Below are 22,805 nucleotides of genomic sequence, written 5' to 3' on the forward strand. Positions count from 1 at the left end.
GTGCACGTTAAAGAACCCCAGGTGGTCTAAATTTCCGGAGACCTCCACTACGGCGTGCCTCATAATCAGAAAGTGGTTTTGGCACTTAAAACCCCATATATTATTATTATTATTACCTTTACTTTGGTAGCAGAAAACAATAACTGATGATTACGATACGCAGAATTGCGAAATTTGAGTGTATCGCGTGTGACAGCGGTCGCCAGAGACCCCCGCCCTCTCATCCAGCATACGCTGCAAACGGCATGCCAGCCGGTCGGGTGGCTTCCGCTTCGCCACCGTCGCGTTCGCGCCACGCTCGCCGCACTAGTTTTTCACGATCGCTGTTATCAAACGGCGCTTGAGAGTAAGAGTCTTGCTACCCTCGCCCCCTTTATCCTCGATGCAAGCCAGCAGCGGCGTGCGCCGATGATGGCAGCGCCACGATAGCGGAGCGCCGCTGCTCCCCGGCTATTCACAGCGGGTTCAAGTTTTTTGACCAAGACTGTACATTTGGCGTCTCACGCTCCAGCATTTCGTCATTGACCGTGTGTCTTGGCAGCCTCACTTCTCAAAGCACCAAACCCATCGGCGAGCTTAGTAGTGGCCTCTGTCGAGTATAGAGCCACAGATATGGTTGTACACTCTCAGTCCAGTCTTCGCCTTACCAGAAGTAAGGCGGTATGCCACGAACTATCGAGTATTCATTTTAGCTCTTTGTTTTGAAGCTTCTCCTTAAACAATTCGTTTTGCTCCGTGCACGCGGCACTGAGTACGTCAACACCTGGAATGAAGCAGAAATCTTTCGACTAAAGGTGCTTTTTCGAAAGAGCACGCTGTCTTGACACGCCGGCAAGTAGGCTTGTGACATTATATTTAGGAAAGCGCGGTTCCTACTACGAGAGAAAGGGGACACGATTTACATAAAATACTGCTATCGGTTTCTTGGTGCGCCATAGTGACTGACAGAACGTGTTCAGCAAAGGAAGTTTCCGGACGCCCTCGCTACGCTCATGGAAATGAAAAATTACATTCTAGTGCGTTTTTTCTGCATCGCTCTAATAAGTAAGCATCTTCTTTTTTCACTTGGCTTCATATATAAGTGTTATTCTGAAGTAAAGTTTTTTCATACTGACAGGCGCACATTGGTTAGCTCTTTCGGATGAGTATTTTACATCGACAAACCACTGTTACAAAGTAATCGTTCGGCGCTAGCCGCCGCCCAGATATATCTGAAGTTTCGTGAATGTTGCCGATATCATAGCAGAAATGTAATAGCACAAAAAATAGCAGAAACTCTAATCTAACTGTCCGCTCGACATGAATAGTATTGTACATTCTCGAACGTACGCGAGCATCAGCGATTGTGCTCAAACATACGATGGTCAATCATGTATAAATGGTAGAAGCCGTTGACCCGCGAGTTCAGACGTTCGACGACTGACGACTCTCCTCGATGGTGTTGGGATTTCTATGTTGTTCTTACTGGGCATAAATTCGCCCAATAAAGAATTCGCCAGATCATTAACTTACAGTTGCGACAATTTTTTCTTCATCACCAGTACAACATCACAATAAATTGCGTTGTGTGTTCTTTCACGCATTCTTTGCCGTTTCCTGCATAAGCCTTTATTGAAAGACGAAGTGAAATCAATACTATAGTATTAAGGTCCTAGAGAAACGCTTAAGGCGATGGGCGCAACATATATTTAACAAAGCTGCTTATATTGTGCACTCAACCAATTTTCTTTGAGTATTGGGCAGGCGATTGAAATGCACACAGCGGAATACTTATTTTTGACGCAACTTAGCGAAAACCAAAAGGCATGAAGATGTGTGATTAACTGAGATATATCATGGACACCGATTACGGCATATTACTTCTTCGCACTGCCCGCAGGGGCGTCTACGTCAGCACGCGTTTGGTGTGTTTCGACACCATTTACCCGAGCGCATGAGGGTTGGACCCTGCCGCATGTACCCGTGCGCGGCTTAGCCGTGTCTGGAGAAAGGTGGATTCAGGGGGTTGAGCCGATGCCGCGTGTTCGGACCTTTAAAACCCCCCGATGGAGGCAACACACCACTTTGGTCTCTGCTTCACATAGATGGCACCTCATGACTGACAACTGCGGGAAATTGACAGTCACCTTTTCCTGTCCTCCTCTCCGATCTTCGTCTTTCTCTTTCGACTTTTTCATCTTTTTTGTCTTCACTTCTCCTCACTTCCGAATCTTCCGGCGGCAAGGGTTAACCTTATGTGACTAGCCAGCCTTGGTATTGCGGTATTTGGTTATAGCAGAGATGTACGGCTGGCGTTGGCGGGTTTCTCTTGCAGGAACTTCTGTCACGTCCCCCTGTTGAGCTCCATGATGGGTGGTAAGCATCGTGGCCAAAAACCCCATCTATAGTTATGGAAAACGCTTTTCCTAAACTACCTGATCGCCCTCCGAAACGAGGGCACACCGAAGATGTTTTTCAGTTTTTCTGACGCCAAGTCCACAACTTTCCTCATTTACATGTAATTCAGTCGGAAAAACGTGACAAACCAGTGCGAACCATTTCACCGTTCCTTGTTTCAAATTCGTCTACTGAAGTTTTTGGTCCAGGATATAAGGCGTCGAGGATGGCAAGCGGTGATCTCCTCTTGGAGCTCCGCGACCAGAAGCAATAAGGGAAGATGCCGAAACTAGCATCATTTGAGGAGACCCAAGTAACAATAACGCCGCACCGTACGATGAACACAACCTGCAGCCTGGTTTCGGACGATGACTTGGTGGAGTTCAGGGAGGCTGAACGCTTGGAGGGCTTCACTGAATAGAATGTTATCAATGCCAAAAGAATTAAGATGGGGCAGGATGGCAAAGAAACCCAAACCAAGCACCTGATAATCACCTTCGGTTCAAGTGTCCTGCGGTAGTCATTCGAGGCGGGATACACCAAGCTCCCCCATGTTAGGCCATATGTGCTAAATCCACTCAGGTGTTTCAAATGTCAGCGTTTCGGCTACAGTTCGCAAACCAGCTGAGGCCACCAAGCTTGTGGGAAATGCAGTACCCATGAACACACCTCTGAAGCTTGTGAGAAATCTTTCCCATGTGCAAACTGTGATGAGGAGCCTGCCCCGTACTCACCGTCGTGTCCACCCTGGAAGAAAGAAAAACAAATTAGGACGATAAAAGTAAACTAGAATATTTCCTTCAAAGAAGCACCCAGGCGGGTAACCTACCTGCCAAAGAACAGCTTTGCCGAAGTGGCGCGTCAGGGGCCGGCACAACAACGGCTTCGGCTGCTGTCCGGCTCACACGGGGTGAGCCGGCAGTGAAGTCATCTGCCCCCCTCGGCGGTTGCAGCTAGCGCTGATCCGCAACCCAAGCAGAATGGGCCATCGACCTCCGGACCGGTGGTCTCAAAGGTCTCGTCTGCCGAGACCAGCCCTTGAGGTCAAACCCTGAACTCGTGAGAGTGCTTGTCCAGCACCTCGCAAGAGGTAATGGACACAACAACCAGCCAGACGGCGCCACCAGCACCTAAGTAGGGGCGAGCCTCTCCAGATCGCTCAAAAATAAACTCGCGTCACGGCGCCTGGAAAGAGCCCTTGAGCTGATCTCCGTCTCTTAAAACACGCAGCACAAAACACATTTATCATCATGTAGACACAAATACAATGGAATGCTAGAGGACTTCTTCATAACCTAGATGACATCAGAGAACTTCTGCACAAGCATCATCCAAAGTTGCTTTTTGTTCCAGAGACACATCTCAAAGCCACACACACAAACTTTCTTCGTCACTTCACAATCTATCGGATGACCGCAATGAGGCAAACACCACGTCTGGCGGTGTAGCAATAATTGTCGACAAGTCAGTAGCTTATCATCACGTTGCCCCTCAGGCGCACTTTGAGGCACTGTCAGGTCAGACAGTTCTTTTTAATAAATTCATCACTGTATGTCGATATACATTTCCTCAAATTATCATCTCGGAAAAAGCAATTCTTATAACCCAATAGATCAGCTCCCGGGACCCTACATACTCGCAAGTGATTTTAATGCCCACAACACCATGTGGGGAGACTCGCAATACGACGCGAGAGGTCGTTTTATTGAAAATTTTCCTTGTAAACTCCGGTACTTGTCTCTTCTACAAGAAGGAGCCAACCCATTATAATAGTTATCATAATTCATATTCATCAATAGACCTGCCGATTGGCTCGGCTTCAATTTCCCCTGACTTGGAATGGCATGTAACCAAATATCCCTATGGAAGTGACCATTTTCTTGTTATCTTAAATTTGATAAAACAACAATAATGCACTCCACACACCCCTAGTGGGAACTAGCCTTCGCCGAATGGAATCATTTTAAGGAATCCACTCACTTATCACGACATCTTGTCGCTGATTTTAGCACAGATAAAGCAGTTGCATATTTTAGTTGTTTTATACTCTATGCAGCTGAAAAATTCATTCCACAAACACAAGGTCTTTCTTGTAAAAGACGGGTCCTCTGGTGCAATGAGCGGTGCAGACTGGCGCGAAGCAAACAAAACAAAGCGTGGGGTTTGCTGGGTCCCTCCCCAACTGCCGGAAATCTCATTGAATTTTAACTGGCCAAATCACAGGAAAGGTACACGCGGAGACAGTCAAGGCGGGCAAGCTGAAAGACGTTTCTCTCGGGAATCACATCGTACACTCAAGAGTCTAATGCATGGAATGGCCTACGAAAGCCAACGGGGCAGCAAATCCACCCATTGCTCATAGTTGACGACCAAGGGACTTTCCACCTTGGAAGACCAGGCCAACGCTCTGGGTGAACACGTCCGGCATTTATCAAGCTCCACACATTACACAAAATCATTCCTCAAATATAAACACTCAGCTGAACTTAAGGCACTGGATCGTAAATGCCGTCCGGATGAACCATACAACCGCCCTTTTAATAATGCCGAGCTTAAGCTGGATTGAGCACATGTAGAAGCTCTGCACCGGGAGCTGATAGAATCATGTACGACATGAATAAAAACTTACACAATAACGCACAGATGACACTTCTGGCACTTTTCAACTCTATCTGGGCTCCCATGCTCATGGAAACAAGCTATTGTTATTCCCGTCTTGAAGCCGGGTAAAGACCCTATCATGGCGGCAAGTTATCGACCCATAGCTCTTACAAGTTGCCTGTGCAAGCTATTTGAAAAAAATGATTAATCATCGATTCCTACATTTGCTTGAAGTGAACAATATTCTTGATCCCCGTCAGAGTGGCTTCAGAGAAGGACGGTCCACGACTGATCACCTTGTGCACATTGAAAGAAATATCCGAGCTGCATTTGTACATAAAGAGTTCTTCCTATCGACATTCCAAGTTATGGAGAAGGCGTATGGCACAACGTGGCGATAGGGGGTCTTGCAAGACTTGTCGGGAATGGTCAGTCGAGAAAATATGCTAAACATAGTAGAAAGCTATTTTTCCAAACGTACCTTCCGTGTGAAAATCGGCACTGTATTGTCGCGAGCTTTTAAACAAGAAACTGGCGTATCCCAAGGAGGTGTGCTTAGCTGAACACTCTTTATCGTGAAGATGAACACGCTTCGCGCTTCATTGCCACCAGCCATTTTTTATTCCGTTAACATAGACGACCTACCCATAGGTTTCAGATCCTGCAACTTTGCAGTGTGTGATATTCAAGTACAACAGGGCTTGAACCAAGTGTGCAAACAGGAATCCGAGAACGGATTTAAAGTGAAAGCAAACAAAATGTCTTGAGTGCTTTTCACAAGAAACGAAGGGCTCAATAAAGATCCCGATATCGAAATGTCTGGACAACAAATACCTGTGAACAAAGAGCACAAGTTCTTAGGCATTATCCTTGACTCTAAATAACTTTTACTCCACACATGAAGTACATCAAGATGAAATGCCTAAAAGCAATGAACTTACTGAAAATGTTATCACACACAACATGGGGTAGTGGCATGAAGTGTTTAACGAATCTTAACGAGAGCCAGATTCGATCACGATTGGACTATGGTGCCGTGATCTATCATTCTGCCGCCCCGAGCGTGCTAAAGACGCTAGATCCCGTCCACCATCTAGGGATCCGACTGGCCACTGGCGCTTTCAGAACAAGTCCCATTGAAAGTTTATACGGGGAATCAAATGAGTGGTCACATAATCTGCAGAGAGCCTACGTCAGCCTAACATATTTTCTGAAAGTTCACTCTAATCATCAAGATCCGTGTTCTAATACCATTAACGACATAACATGTGCTACACTCTTTCGTAATCGCCTCTCTGTAAGACAGCCTTTTTCACGGCGTGTGGGGGAGCTCAGCATTGAAACGGATGACCCACTCCTCGAACATCGCCTAATGCCTCCAGCTAAGCTGCTACCACCTTGGGAGCCTCAGCTCATAGAATGTGATATATCTTTTCTACAAGTTACAAAGCACGCTCCAGAGATCGAAATCTAAACTCATTTCCTAGAACTCTAGTACAGGCACTCTTGAACGGAGTTCTATACAGACACATCGACGTCACATACCGGAGTGTCCTATGCAGCCGTCGGTCGATCCTTCTCGGAATTCGATGCACTGCATCCGGAAACAAGCATCTTTACGGCTTAGGCCCATGCAATATCTCGGCTGTGAAGCATATGAGGAAATGAAAACTCCAAAAAGCAGTTCTGCAAAAGTGCCGTGTTGGCCTTGATGTCACTCTGTAAGCATTAATTCCAGTACTTAGTGAACTGTCTTCCGTCCTCTGTAAAGCGTATTTATCCAACTAGCACGTAATTATACGCTAGGTGTCTGGCCACAGGGGCATCGAGGGTAAGGTTCTTGAGGACGAGATGGCCACGTCAATTTCATCGCAACCTATTAAACATACCGCTGCTGTCCCTGTCACAGATCAAACCAATGGCCGCCAAGAATAAGTTTAAAGAAAGAGAGCGAGTAGAACCAGGCAAAGAAATCCAGTATTCGATAACACAGGGAAATAAACTGTATTTAAATGTGTCCATACGGGCAAAATAAGGTGCGATGTTTAGGTGATCGTGACTTCTAGTATTAGATGGTTTTGCAGGAGTTAGGTAGTTATCTGAGGATATACGACAAGAATAGTTAATAATGCAATGCAAAAACTTCAGTGATTCCGTGCCTCGGCGATCGGAGCAGTTGTAAGCCTAGAGATGAAAGCGCTGTATATGGTGAAAAATCCCTATCATACCTACCGCATATGAAGCGGATCGCTTTCTTTTGGATGGCCTCGATCTCATTAATGTCGCAGTGTTACTGCGGATTCCAGACGGGAGAAGCCTATTCTAGTATAGGCCAGATTAATAATATATACATCAGTAGTTTAGTATCCCTTGGGGCTGTGGTCAATGTGCGGTGCAGATAGCCTAACTTTTTCAGTGCTTTTGAGGTTATTCAATCTGTGTGGTTCGACCAAGACAGACTGGGTATGAAAACAAGACCAAAGTATTTATATTCACTAACGCTCTGAATTGGAGTATTACTAACATTGTAAGTAAAAGCGGAAGGCGTCGATTTATTAGTGAGAGTCATAGCAATGGTTTTACGGATCTTAATTGTCATTTGTCAGGTAGCGCTTCAAGAGCTAAAACTAGAAAATTATTTTTTAAGCTGTAAATGGTCATGAAAGGAGTACACTTTATGATATAATACACAGTCATCAGCATACAAAGGTATATTTGAGGTTATGTGACGACGCAAATTATTTATAAATATCAAGAAAAGCAACAGACCCAGCACGGAACCTTGTGGCACTCCTGAGGACACCTCTGTTACCCTGGAATTAGCTCTGTTAAAGGCCACAAATTGAGATCGATCGGAAAGAAAACTAGAAATACAGCTATTAACTAGAAATACAAATATTAAGGATGGTGTCAAGTTTATACATCGATTTCGAATGAATCACTGTATCAAATGCCTTTGAAAAGTCAATGAAGATTGCGTGAATTTAGTTGCCCGTGTCGAGGTAAATACAAATGTCATGTGTAAATTCACTTAGCTGTGTTAATGTGCGGAACCCGCGTCTAAAGCCGTGCTGGACATTAGTTAGTAATTTATGTGACTCAAGGTATTCCATAATGTGTTTGTAAATAATATGCTCTAACACTTTACACGAATGAGAGGTTATAGAAATTGGTCTATAATACGGTAAAACGTGTTTGTCACCACTCTCGAATAAAGGAAGAACTTGAGCCATTTTCCAGGATGAGGGTACTGTAGGGGATGCCTGGGACATGCGAAATATGACAGTGAGGTACCGACAGGTCCATAATGAGTACCGCACCAAAAACAAGTTCGGAGTGCTATCTGGCCCGGCAGACTTCTTAATATCGAGTTTCAATATTAAGTTCAACACACCTTCCTCGGTACTGTTAATGTCATTGATGGGTACGTCACTACAAGCAATGGTGTCTGGTTGGATGACGTTGTTGTCACGAGTGAAAACGGACAGGAAATACTTATTAAATGCGTTTGATATATGAAATAGATTATTGGTAGGGTCATTGTTAATCACCATAGAAGTAGCCGTCTCACGTGGCGAATCAGATGACCAGAATTTACGCGGGTTGGTTTTTAGTAGGTCCTGCAGCTGCACACCGAAGAAGAAATTCTTATCGCAGTTAATTTTCAGTATAAGCTCCTCTTTTGCTTTAATGAACCTCATCATGGCTGCCTGATTGTTTGAGCGCCTCTTACACCTTAGTCTATTTACACGACGTGTCAGATATATCTCACGTCATCCAGGGAATTTTCACATTTTGCTTCTTTGTTTTGAAAGGAATAAAACACTGAATACTTTCTTTAACCAAGCATTCGAAATAAGTTACCAATGCGTTAATAATACAACTAGAACTTAGTGCAGCAAGTTCTCCGAAACCATCAGACAAAGCGTCTATTATTGAAACATTATCAGCGCGAGTAAAATCAGGAAATGTAGAGAAAACAAAATTTTGCTTAGTGACCGAGAAATTTAGGAAGACAACAACGGCCATCAACAACGGCCATCAGATCAGAAATTACCTCAATGACATCACTTATGTAACCCTTTGCAACAATGTTAGAACTAACGAAAACCAAATCGAGCAGAGCACCGCATCATGTAGGTTTATTGCTAATCTGAACAAGGTCGGATAAAAGAAAACGGCAACTAGTTCTCTATTTATGGAAGTCTTTTTCAGAAGTGTTAAAGTAGGCCAATGAATGCGGGGGCACTAAAATCACCCATGCAAAAGAGGTTACCCGTATTTAGCTGCTGCTCGTTAATACAGCGACTAAGAGTTAGAACGTGGTCCACGGGAAACTTGGTGGACGGTAAACGATGCCTGTCGTGACATGTGCTTTGTCTAAATAAAGTTTAGACGAGACTGATTCTATGTCACCTGGTTGTGACAATCGTGAAAACTTGAGATCCGACCGAAAAAGCAACGCAACGCCGCCACCTTTACAGTGACGCCGATCTGCGCGAACCGCAACGTAGCCAGGAGGAGTGAACTCAGAGTCTAGTATATCATCATGCAGCCAAGTCTCTGTGGTACCAACCATATGAGGCGAGCGTGCAGAAGTTAAAGACAAAAAGTCTCCGTACTCGTTAGTTATGCTCCTAGCATTGAGGTTTAAAATTGAGAGGTTACAATTGGGATTACGAGGCAGTCAGTGAGAAGAAGTGGAACGTAATGACTCAGAAGGTTTAGCTGCAGCCGACGAATCGGGCGGTGTTGACCGAGATGTTCTGTTAATGAAGGATTTCGGGTCCCTTATAAGGGCATTGGACCCGCCATCCCATTTGTAGCGCACTTTGTTGATAAAAGCGTAATCATAGTGTAGCTTGACAACAGATCCCTGTCTTCGAAAACGTTCTGAGGCATCCCAAATTTTTTTCCGGACTGCGCGAACGCTGGCTGAAAAATCCCCAGTGATGTAATATTGAGATTCCTTAAGCTTCGAGACGCTTTTCACCACCGCAGACTTTTCCCGAAAATCCAGCAGCTTAAGAATAACTGGGCGAGGACGCTCTCTGCGCTTTCCACCAATCCTGTGGCAACGCTCAATGTGTGGGGGTGTAATCTGTAGTATACAAGAAAATATCTGTGCAACCCCATCTAGCAAAGTATTCTCATTTTAATCCGGTTTTTCGTCCAAGCCGTGTATAATAATGTTGTTGCGACGGGATCGGTTATCGAGGCGGTCATTCTTGGCAACCAACTGAGCCACAGTTCCAGTCAGTGTTTTAACCTCGGAGCGGAGACGATCAGAAACATTGGCATCAACCTTCTGGCCTGTTGTAGGCGACAAGAGTATTGCTACACGGTTTTCTAGCGCATCAAAACGCGAGTTTGCAGAAGCTTGGAATGACTTAATTCTGGCAAAGTCCTCAGACATCAGTTTTTGTCGTTCAACAACCTCAGTAAGCATAGTGACAATGTCAGCATTTTCAGTCGAACATGCCGCAGTAGCCGAATGTTGAGTGGTCATTGTGGAGCACGTAGAGCGTTCAGAACTGTTACTAGATGAATTACCGAGCTTTTTTGAGTGATCAACTTTGGGGGAACCAGGATTCAACTCCACGTCTCCACTCAACAAAAGGCAATTGATACTGTACTAGGCATTCAATCATAAATCAGCCGCGTCTTGTGGGCAAAGAAACAGTAGCAATGATCGAGTGTCGGATTTAAAGCATCGAGAATTTTCGAAATAAAATACCTGCACAATGAAGAAACAGCGTTTTAACATCGTGTCGCTGCCGCTGTCACTTTGCCGACTGGCGAGCGAAGTTGAACGCCGCTTTTAAACCCTTGAATGGCGACGCCTGGGTATTGCTCCAGATATCGATGGTGTGCGCACAAGTACCAGACTTCCATGGAACACGCAGGCAGGTCGTTGATTTCCCGAGCATGCCAGAAGTATCACGCATAGGGGCGATAGGGCAGTCGGGTGATGTAGTGATGAAGGTCTCCTCATGTAGCTCGTAGAACGGTGAATCAACCGGGCAACATGCGAAGATGATGTCCCATGCCTTACACTCCGGTAAAACAGGCTCGACGACGCATCCGAGGATCTGCACAATGAAGAAACAGCTTTTTAACATCGTGTCGCCACCGCTGTCACTTTGCCCACTCTGAAGCCAAACTGCTGGAGGGCTGGCGCAATCAAAATGCGATCAATGTCAGGAGAATAAAGATTAAGCACGATGGCAAAGAGATCTAAACAAGACACCTAATTCTAACTTTCGCATGAAGTATGCTACCTGAGACCATTGAGGCTGGATACATAAATATTCGAGTCACACCGTACATCCCCAATCCTCTCCGGCGCTTCAACTGTCGAAGATTTCGCCACAGTTGAAAGAACTGCCGAGGCCGCCAGACTTACACTAAATGTAGCGCCCAAGAACACCCATCTGACAATTGTGAGAATGCTCCACACTGCGTGAACTGTGATGGAGAGCATGCCGCATACTCCTGGTCCTGGCCATCATGGAAGAAACGAAAGAAATAGTAACAATGAAAGTTAAGGAAAACATATCGTTCAAAGAGGCACGCAGGCGGGTAGCATACCTGCAAAAGAACAGCTTTGCCGAAGTGGCGCGTCGAGGGGCAGCGCCACAACAGCCTCCGGCGGCTTTCCGACCCACTAAGTGAGGCGGCAGTGACGCCATCCGCACCCCCTCCGGCTGGTGCAGCTAGCGCTGCTCCACCGCCCCAACAGGAGAGGCCAACTACCTCTGGGATGTAGCCTCAAATGTTTCGTCTACAGATACGAGGCCTTCGATTCAAACGCAGCGCTCGCAAGAGCGCTTGTCCAACGCCTCGGAAGAGGTGATGGACAAAACCAGCCAGACGGCCCCGCCAGCGCCTAAGGAGTGGCGAGATTCTCGCAATGGCTCCAAAAAAAGAAAACACCGCATCACGACGCACTGAACGGTTCGAAACAGAACAGCGCGGTTTTCACGGGTACAAGCAGGGAGAAACGACACGGAGGAGCGCTGACTTGCAACTGTAGTTTATTGCTTGGAACGAAGAATCTATAACAGCTCCAACCAACAGGAGAAACCAAAAAAACATACATATATTCACAATCAGTCATACATGCTGCACTGAACAGGGGAGGTAACTGTAATCATCATACCCCCCTCCCCTCTAAAAATGCCAGTTCTTTGGACGTAATCGATAAGGAGAGGCTACTGACGCATGCGTCTTTTTACCAGGCGATGTGCGCTGCTTCGATGATTTCACGGGTTAGTTGGTTGCTATGTTTACTTAAAATTTGTGTTCGAGCGAAGTCAGGTTGGCAGGCCCCTGCTGTCGCAGTCTCTACAGTGGATGCCAAGATGCCCTTTTATTGTATTATGCACATTGCTGTTGTGCTCCTTCAGGCGTTCATTAAGGCATTTTCCCGTTTGACCGACATTAAGCCTGCCACATGACAACGGAATGGCGTAGACAACTTCCTCTTTACAAGCGACGAATTGATTTTCATGTTTGATGTTGCACACGCTTTGCGCATGAAAACCAATCCCATTATGTTTTTTTAGTGAAGAACAGCTTTTTAACACTAAAGCAGTGCTGGGTTACTTGATGTGGTCTTGCATGTTATTACCCCGAGAAATTTGTAGCGCATCCTCTTTCCAGAGGAGGCTTCTGCGATAGTTTTGTATAGCACAGACATCCAGGTCCTTGCGTTTCAAGGGCTCTGTTGAAGCAGTGGTGCTTATTGAAAATGTTGGCCTCTGACATATTTCAGTATATCGTCATTCTTTCACAATGTATTTTACGTGTCCACAGCACACTTCATTATTTATTGTCATGAATGTACTACATATAGGTTTTACACACTTTCTAGCAACTGTTTTAGGCTTGTTTACAGCGACGTCAAATCTGCCTCTCGTAATTCATCGCTCCACTGCAAAGTCATTAAGAGTTGTCTGGCACTCTTGGCCATACTTAGCCCCAGCGCCTCAAAACGCCACACTGACGATCATCAAGCTACCTACCACGATAATTGTTGTGGCAGTCTGCCACCTCTTACACTAAAGTGAAAGTTACATGATTTCGGCTAACTGTCAATTACAACGGTAAATGCATATTTGCGATAATGAAATTTACGCTTTCGTGTATGTGTGTGTTTTCTCCCAGGTGTCAACAGCAATGATGTTGTAGCGGGCAATAGCATCACCGTTTACCCTCAGGTTTTTCAAGACCGATCAGACAGCACCGACAAACGCCTCGTTCTTCACGAAGGATACTCTGACATTAAATAAGGGTTCAGTCCTGGCCGATAGCGTGTTATTCCGACGCGTCACTGATGACGGCGTCATCGAAAGCTATGTGAGTACTGGTTACAGTATGCAACGTAGTTTATCTTTTAACGCGATAGCGTTAAGGGCCCTGCATCGAATAAACTCCGGTGTCGGTGTCTTGCATCAGACGTCGTTAAGCGAAAAATCATTACGAACCACAAACACCTAGCCCTCCGCATGGCACAGAGGCGTTCCTGAAATAATTGAATTACTCAAAGATGCGTCAAAAAATCATCAATTACAACCTAAACACAACCTGCAGACATGATAGCGTCGGATTGTAATTTGAATATACCAGAAAACGTAATCTGTTACGCGGCCCTGCAGGGGCGTTTGTGTCAGCAGGCGTTTGGTGTGTTGCGACACCGAGTACCAGAGCACACGAGAGTTGGACCCTCCCACGCGCAGCCGTGCGCGGCTTAGCCTTGTCTGGGGAAAGGGGGATCCTGGCGGTTGAGCCGCTGCTGGGTGTTTGGACCTTAAAGGCCCTCCGGCGGAGGCAACACACCTCTTCGCCCTCTGACTCGCATAGACGACACCTCCAGACTGACCCACCTGGAAGAAATCGGCAGTCGCCTGTTCTTGTCCTCATCTCCAATCTTCGTCTTTCTCTCCCACTTTGCATCTTTCCTGTCTTCTATTCATTTCTTTTAACTGCCCATTTTCTGGGAGGCAAGAATTAACCTTCTGTAATATATCCAGTCTTGAGTGTGTAAATATATATATATATTAGGTTTAATGAGAACGTACTGTGACGTCCCCAGGTAGGTCATGGAGGTGGGCGGCAGGCATCCCTACCGAATACAGTAACGCTAAATATGGCTTCTAGTTCCCCCACTCCCTGATCGCTCCCTTAAAAGGAGGCGCACCAATGAAACCTTCAACTTTCTCATGAAACCAAAAATATTTCCCAAGTACCATATAATACATATTCAACATGAAACCAAGACACTCCGTGCAATATCCCCATTTGTTGTCGCAAGATGTCTGACAGAAGCAATTGGCTCTGGTTACAAAGTAACTAAGATTGGAAGCGGCGACCTTCTTCTGGAAGTGCGTGACAAGTTTCAATACAGCAAACTGACAAAACATGTTGCGTTTGCTGCCATTCCTGTCTCTGTGGGCTCCCACCCGTCAATGAACATTGTACCTGGTGCGATTTCTGATAACGACCTCCTTGAACTCAGTGAAAGCGAGCTGTTGGATGGATGGCAAGATTAAAACGTGGTATAGAGGCAAATAATTAAGTTAACCAGTAAAATAATAGCGCAAACCAGGACAACTACAAAATGAGATGGACACACAGAGAAGCGCTACTATTAGTGCTTCTGTGCGTGTCCCTCTCATTTTCTGGTCATCCTGGTTTGCGCTATTCTTTGACTGGATTTGTACCAACTCGCCCCTACAGAAGTTTTACTGGAATTAAGTTAAGGCGCGATGACAAGGAAATTCCAACAAAGCCTGTAATAATTACGTTTGGAACAAGTGAACTGCCAAATTCAATAGAGACCGGACATTGTAAACTTCATGAACAGCCGTACATTCCCAATCCGCAGGATGCTTCAGGTGTCACCGTTTTGGGCATGGGTCTCAAAGCTGCCGAGGGCCTGCTGCTTGTGCAAAATGCGCATTTAAAGACCACGCCTCAGACAACTGTCCTTCCGCAACCCATTGTGCTAACTGTGACGATGACCGCCCCGCCTATTCACGATCGTGCCCGTCATGGAAGAAAGAAAAAGAGATAATCGAACTGAATGTAAAACTAAACATTTCTTTCCCAGAAGCACGCAAGCGTTTGCTTATTCACGATCAACCGAATCCCTCCTGCAGTGATGTGACGCGCCGGGGGGCAGCGCCACACCTTCCGGCGGCCGCCCGTGTCACACGGAGCGTGAAGGCGGTTACGCCACCAGCCTCCCTGGCAGGAGCAGCCACTGCTGTTTTGCCCCTTGACACGAAGGGCCAGCAGACCTCCAGGCCTGCCGGCCCCACGGCCACTGCTCGTGCAGACAAGCCCGAAAAAACGCTGAGCGTGCCCGCAGAGGGGGCGTCATCCAGCGCCTCTGAAGAGGCGATGGATGTAACGAACACTACTCCTGTGTCTCAGACGCCGAAGGAACGGCGCAGCTCCTTGGAGTGGGCCAAGACAAAAGAAAAATCTCGTATCATGGGGCCTGGAAAAGTCTCGTGAGCTATTCTAACTGATTTCTCTTGACACACACCACAAAACACTTCCAATATAGCTACACAGGTAACCCATTGGAATGTGAGAGGTCGAATACACAACCTTGATGACATTAAGGAACTCTTACACAAGTTTAATCCAAGGTTGCTGTGTGTGCAAGAGAGACACCTCAATCCTTCACAAACCAACTTTCTCAAACAGTATGCAATTTACCATCAAGACCGAAACGACGCTTTCGCCTCGTCAGGCGGTGTTGCTATAATAGTTAATAAGGGCGTCGCCCGCCATCATTTACAGCTGCAAACTCCCCTTGAAGCAGTTGCAGTCAGAGTAGCGCTCTTTGGTAAACTTCCGGCCGTTACTTCTTTACATATCCCGCCCAGCTATCAACTTTCCGAAACAAAATTTCAAAGCTTTATTGCACAACTTCCGGAGCCCTACATTGTCGTTGGAGACCTAAATGCACACAATACCTTGTGGGGCGACTCTCGATGTGATGCCAGAGGGCGCCTGATAGTGTGTAATTCTGCTACGCCTAGTGCTTAGAAAATGTTAGATCGTATCCACCACTTGGGTTTCCGCCTTGCTTCATGCGCCTTCCGGAGAAGTCCTGTACAAATCCTGTACTTTAATTTAACAAATGATCTCTACACTTCAAAAGGACATATTTGAGCTTCCCCAATGCCTTGAAGGTACAATCAGAGGTGGATAATCCGTGCCATTCAATCATTCGCGACTTGACCGCAGCCAGGCTATTCCATAATCGCCCAGCCCCCAGGCCTCCTCTGTCGCTCAGATTGGAAGCACTGTCAGAAGAAACAGGCGTCCCTCTTTTAGAGAATGTCCTAAGGGCTCCTGCTCGGCTTCCACCGCCCGGGAGTGGTAAACTATTCAGTGTGATATCTCGTTATTAGAAATAACCAAAAAAGCACCTGAGGCACATATACGCCCGCATTTTCTTGAGCTTAGAGAGAAGTATTCCTGTGCTGAATTTTACGCAGATGCTTCGAAGTCTCCTGCTGATGTTGCTTATGCAGCTCTAGGACCATCATTTTCAACATCTGGGGCAACAAACCCACAAAGCAGTATTTTTACAGCGGAAGCATACGCTATACTTTCGCCTATCCAACACATACTACTCATAAATGTTACTAAGGCTATTGTCTTGACGGACTCAATAAGTGTAGTGAGATCCCTAATTAGTCCAGGAAAACAAAGGAACTCTGTTTTGAATGAACTATACAGCTTGCTGTGCTCCGCATGTATGTGAAACCGAGTGATTGTCTAATGATGGATACCTGGCCACAAAGGTGTATAAGGCAACGTAGCTGCTGACTAAAACGCTACGTCAATGAGTTTTAGTCACACCGATTGAAATATCCCCATTCCTGCCACAGACTTAAAGGCTCATCTACGCCGTAAACTGAGGAATCATTGGCAAGGAGAGTGCGATAGACAAGCATTGAATAAGCTACATATGATAAAAGGAAGACTAGGAAACTGGATAAGTGAGAAAACTACACGTTACAAGAAAGTACTTCTTTGCCGATTTAGATTAACTTAAGGACACACTTACGGTACTCACTCTTACCTCTTAACTAGGGAGGATCCTCCGACTTGTAGTAAGTGCGGCAATAATCTCAGTCCTCCATGTTCTTATTCAATTCCCTGCAATAGAAGCAGAGAAGAAAGTGTGTTCCTTCTCCATATCGCGAAAATACACCTCTTCCCCCGACATTTTTTCTAAGCCATGAACCGCTTTTTAACCTAAATTAGTGTTTGAGTTTTTAGCTGAAACAGACACTCTGAAAATCATTTGGCAAGGTAATTTTAGCACACGATTAACATCTCTTGCATTCAAGGGCTCTCTTGAAGCCCTAGTGTCACTGTTATGTTTTATTGCATCATGCTTTAACAAAACATAATTGCCATGGCCCACATGACTAACTAGTAAGTTTCATTATTTTAGTACTTATATATTTTACGCCATTGCAGCGACAGGTTTTAGGCCCTTTTACAGCCATGTCACCTCTACCATAAGGAATTCACTGTCCACGCTATCTACAAGTCATCGATAACATAGCCATTTGCCATGGTACTCTTTGGCCATACCTTGCCCCTTAGCCGTAAAACACCACATATCATCATAATCTGCTACGCGAAAACTCAAACATAAACCCCTTTTCCAGCGTTTCTACTATTCACAGAGCGGGGCGCGTCGCTCGTTTCCTTGCAACACATTCACATGGCGCTCACCTCCACTTATCCGGTTTCTTTTATGCGGACGACATTGTGTTGCTATCTAACAAGCAAAGTGATTTGCATCATCTGGCTAATATCAGTGGACAGGAAGGCAACAATTTAGGTTTGAAATTTAGGGTTAGAAAATCAGGCGTTATGGTATTCAATGAAAACAGTGAACAGACAGTGGAGATACAGGGCCAGGAAATAGCTCGGGTAACAGAATATAAATACCGTAGTATATGGATAAATGAAGGCAATAGATATATGGAAACACAGGAAAAAAACAATAACAGTGAAGGGGAAGAGAAATGTAGCCATAATGAAGCACTGAGCTCTATGGGGATACAATAGGTACGAGGTCCTCCGAGGTATGTGCAAAGGTGTAACGGTTCCAGGACTTACTTTTGGAAATGCGGTTGTTTGCTTTAACTCCGGGGTACAATCAGGACTCGATGGGAACCAAAGGTGAGTGGGTCGCCTCGCATTGGGTACTCATGGGAAGACTACAAATGAAGCTGTGGAGGGGGATATGGGCTGGACTAGTTTTGAAGTGAGGGAAGCGCGCAGTAAAATGGAGTATGAATAACGGCTGAGGAACATGGAAGAAAGAAAGCTGGGAGAGTGCTCCAGGTATCTGTACAGGAAAAACATTGATTCACAGTGGAGGAAAAGAACTAGGAAGCTTACCAGCAAGCATGCGGCCTGTAGGGAGGGCTACACAGCAACAAAGAAGGCCAAGCGGAAAGTTAGAAAGGCTGAAATAATCTCATGGGTGGCGGCAACGGAAAAGAAGCCTGCCATGAGTAACTACTTAAGAGGAAAAAACTAAATCAGGAAAGAAACAATTTATGATAACTCAAAGGGAAGCTCATTACTTTTCGAAGCGAGATCTCGGGATACCTTAGAACACGCACCTATAAAGCGAGATATAAGAATGAAGAAGCATGTGCTTGCTGCGGTAAAGCTAGGGAAACTATGGAGCATGTTTTATTAGAATGTGAAAACATCTACCCAGCGGTCGATTTAGGTACCACTGGCCTCCTTGAAGCCCTTGGGTTCAGCGGGAGCAGTGGAAAAGTAAACATGCCCGCAATAGGCATTAGTAAGAGGCGATTGAAGGACTGGTGGAAGAAAAGTAGGCAAACGACAAAAATCGGAGACGTACAAAAGCACAGTTCGCAATAGGAGATCAGAAAATTTGGGCGCGGTAGTTCATAGTGTTATTTTCTTTTCCTTTTTTGTTGTTTAACCTAGGTAGGACATTAGGCAGTATAATAGCAAGAGCTTGGTAGCTCAACCCGCCGCCCCGTTCCAAAGGGGACGCTCATACCATACATCCATCCATCCATCCATCCGCCGCCCAGCAAGAGTCCGCGCTTCTACCAGAAAGCTCGCCCGCTAGCCTTCGTGCATAGCGTTCTCTGGCAGTGTTTCCCGGTAAATATTAAGGTTGCATACGCTTCAGTTGCCGGTAAGCGTGAAAAACAGTCAGAGATCTTTGAATGCTACCGGCGTTCCATTCTTAAAGACGAAGCTTAAGTGCCTTCCAAATGTTGAACTTTCTTCTACGCTTCGACGCGCTCTTTGTGAGCGCAAAACCCCTCTGCTATAAGCAAATTGTATAATTATCCCTCAAACGCGCGGACAACGAGTTTAAGGCGAACGTTTCTTTGCCTACATTCTCAGGATTGGCGTGGCAGCCAGACTGTTGGGTCGGTTCCTATGTCACCGGCTGTGTTTGTGGATATAAATACGAACGTTATACGAATGTGCCGTCGAACTGCCCTATATAATCCTTGTATGGTGACCAAATAGTCCCACCTCCGTTTTATGCGAAAGAAATAACTTCCTACGTAAAACCTGAACTTATACTGTCGGATTAGAGGTGTCTCTGAAGAACACCGATCTCTGAATAGAATGGTAAATTATATTGTTACGTCGCAGAAGTCCCATATAAAGATGCATTTACATTATTAACGACTTCTTCGATTTACTTTAATTTCTTCAATTTATTGACTCACTATGAGGCACTGTGGTTGCCCGTCCTTGCCAAATCCTCCAGAATGGCGATGTCCCCCTAGAAACTAAGATAATTTGTACTCCTAATGGTGTTTTCTTGTGTCTACAACTCACTCCTTTACCACTATAGAAAGGTTTGAGGGAATACATCTATATGAATGGCTGAGTTTTTGAGATTACACCCTTTCTAACTGTGGACCTATGAATTGTCAGTTGGAAGAGTTACATCTCGGCTAATTCATCGCCATTGCCACAGATAAGAACACAACGCCTAAAAAGAGCGGTGGCGCCTCTAGGTGTTATCATAGACTAACACCATGCACTTGAGCGTATCTATAACCCAACAACAAGATTAAACAATTTAAGTGACCCTAACAGTAATATCTGGCCAGCAGGATAGGAGAGAGCAGGGCAAAATCGTTGTCGCCCCATTTTACTGCCGCTGCGCCACCTGCGCAATAAATGGGTAGTTCTTATCAGTAGTAAATTGTTCCGCATGCAGCTGCGAATGTTTATTACAGTTGATAGCGCATGAAATAGTGCAAGATGTACTCCGCATAATATTGTACCCGCTCCGATACCACACCGGAAAGAACATGCGCCTGGACAACCATGATTCGCTGACGCGCTGTGATGCACTGGCGCTTCAGCGAATCATGGTTGTACAGGCGCATGTTCTTTCTGGTGTGGTATCGGCAGCTGACATAGAGTTTCCTACAATTTTTAAAGGGAACTCTGGCGCTACAATCGTTCAGCCACCATGGGAATTATCTGTAGTACGTGGATTTGCATGATCTTCGTTTTTGGCGCTTCAGACGTTCTTGTGGTTGCGTTTAGTACGCCTAATCAAGGTTTAAATTGGCCTAAGTTTCAAAGCAATTTACATTTTTTCTAATGCAGATGGTAATAAGACTGTGCAAGCACGCATAATCGCTAATAATTGCAGGGGTTCCGCTGGTCCATGCGTCTGTAGCGCAATGGCTCCATTATTGGGCTTCTGTGCTAGAGGTCCTGTACTCAAATCCTGCCGTCGGACAATACTGTTCGAATCAATTTGATTAGGTATAATGCAGTACTTTCTTAAGATGATCATTTGCGGAGTCATGAAGCCATTTAAAGCCAGAAAGACTAACTTTAGGCAAATACGTCGTTCCCATGCGGGCTCAACCACCCTGATTGCAGCTGCCGTAGACACTAGCATCACATTTCCCTCTAGAAATTCTATGAAACTCTCTTACAGCCAATCAACAAGGTGGCACCTAGCTTAAGAAACAATTTAAACGAATGCAGTGGTAAAAAATTAAGGGCACAACAGGAAATAAAATAAACAGGGAAGTATTCTGTTATAGTCCACGTAGTGCACATGTCTATTTCGTCTACTGCTGAAGAACTGATGGGCTGTCACGCCTGGCGGCTGCGGACGCGCAGCGCAGCGCAGCCAATCAGAACCTCAGCAGCAGACGAAATGGGCGTGTCCACTAGGTGGACTCTTGCAGTGAAATTTGGAGGCCGCTTAAGTTTCACGTTTAAGAGTGGAACGTGATAGCATTAAAAGATCCCTGACTACTTCTCACGCTTCGTGTAAACTGCAGCATGTGTAACCGTAGTGCTGACTGGGAAACGCTCGCAGCGAACACTGTGCACGAAGGTGGGCTTTCTGATAGAAATGCGGCGTCTTGCATGGGCCGCGATGCGGCGGAGGCGAGTGCCATCTGGAAGTGTTTCAAGGAAGCAGGACTCCGAGATATTGACGCGCCGGTTTGCGCAAGTGGCGGATGCCGTCTCCAGTCTATGCATTGTAGAAACGCAGGAAAAGGTGTTTGTTTGAGCTTTTCCATAACAAAATTATGTTTCTTGTATATTCAGATTACAGTCCGAGAACTGTCATGTCCGTAGGTTGTGTGTAAGTTGTAGTTTATTGTCTTTCCTCGTATTTTAGCTTGAGAAATTCAGTTAGTCCAGTCAGTTCTTTGCGCCACATTCAAGACCTGGGTATGTGTGGTTCGAAAATTATTTTGCCGGAACGATGTCCGACGCCGGACGCTGACGCCGGAATTTCTGTGACACGGGCTCCTTAACACTTTCGCGTTAATACCTCCCCAGCTCTGTCTCTCCACTTCACCACCAGCGATGCCTTGTACTGTAGGTGGTGGCGCTCCGCGGAGCGCCACCATCGGCGCTTTCAGAAGTCTTGGCAGACGACTCAGCATAGAAGAGGGCTCCCCGACTTTTACGCCAATCTCTGATTGCACCAGCACCGCACGACTTAATGAAATGCCGGTCGTTGGGCACTCTGCCGGGCTTTTCCATGGGCCCCGTGTTCCCATTATCTGTGGCGACGCCTGCACACGAAGTTGTAAGATGACGTCTCTAGCCCACTGTGACCACGTGACGTGCTCGAACAACGACTTGGCACAAACCGCTTGGGCGTAAACCTGTATTGCTTTTTACTTGCTTGAAAGATGAAGTGCTCTATCAGCCTTAAATTCTGTAAGGGTACGTTTCGCCAAAAACACGTTTTAATCACCCTCAAATTATCAAAACTATGCACAGAGGGCGCTCTGCTAACGACACATCCATTTTCAATCTTTTCAGTAATATTACGGGCGCAAAAAGGGTGTTTCGACGTACGATCAACTGTCGAAGGTGCAATTTTCGTTAGCGTATATCATTCCTGCACACAATTCATCAAACCAAACCTGTCTTTATATTTAATCAAACAGGCATAAGCAATCACCAAAGCTTCGCTTTACAATAAATCAACATGTCTGTTCGATCTGCATAAGTGCTCGCCGGTAACACCTGAAAAGTGTTCCGGTCTGCATTCCCTAAAGACTGCTACATCTATTTATATACAAAATTAAAATGACAAAATATCGAATAGCGTCTCTGCAAGTGGATTTACATTCAACCTCACGCTTTCTGCCCCACATGTGCGACCAACGTTATGTTCAAAGATTGATGGAAAGCACTACGAACGGCACCTCTACGAAAATCTCGAAGAACAAGCATCTTTACTGGTGACACCTCAAGAGGAAGGATCCTAT

General features: G+C 45.6%; 1 long non-coding RNA gene across 1 annotated transcript; it reads left to right on the forward strand.

The window, feature by feature from the left end:
• Positions 1 to 944: 944 nt before the first annotated feature.
• Positions 945 to 22,805, forward strand: LOC129380328 (uncharacterized). The gene is made up of 3 exons (XR_008608322.2): positions 945 to 1,044; positions 13,147 to 13,338; positions 22,716 to 22,805. It is a non-coding gene; the product is annotated as an uncharacterized lncRNA (long non-coding RNA).

The sequence above is a fragment of the Dermacentor andersoni genome, chromosome 10 (genome assembly GCF_023375885.2).
Source record: "Dermacentor andersoni chromosome 10, qqDerAnde1_hic_scaffold, whole genome shotgun sequence".
Classification (NCBI taxonomy): Eukaryota; Metazoa; Arthropoda; class Arachnida; order Ixodida; family Ixodidae; genus Dermacentor; species Dermacentor andersoni.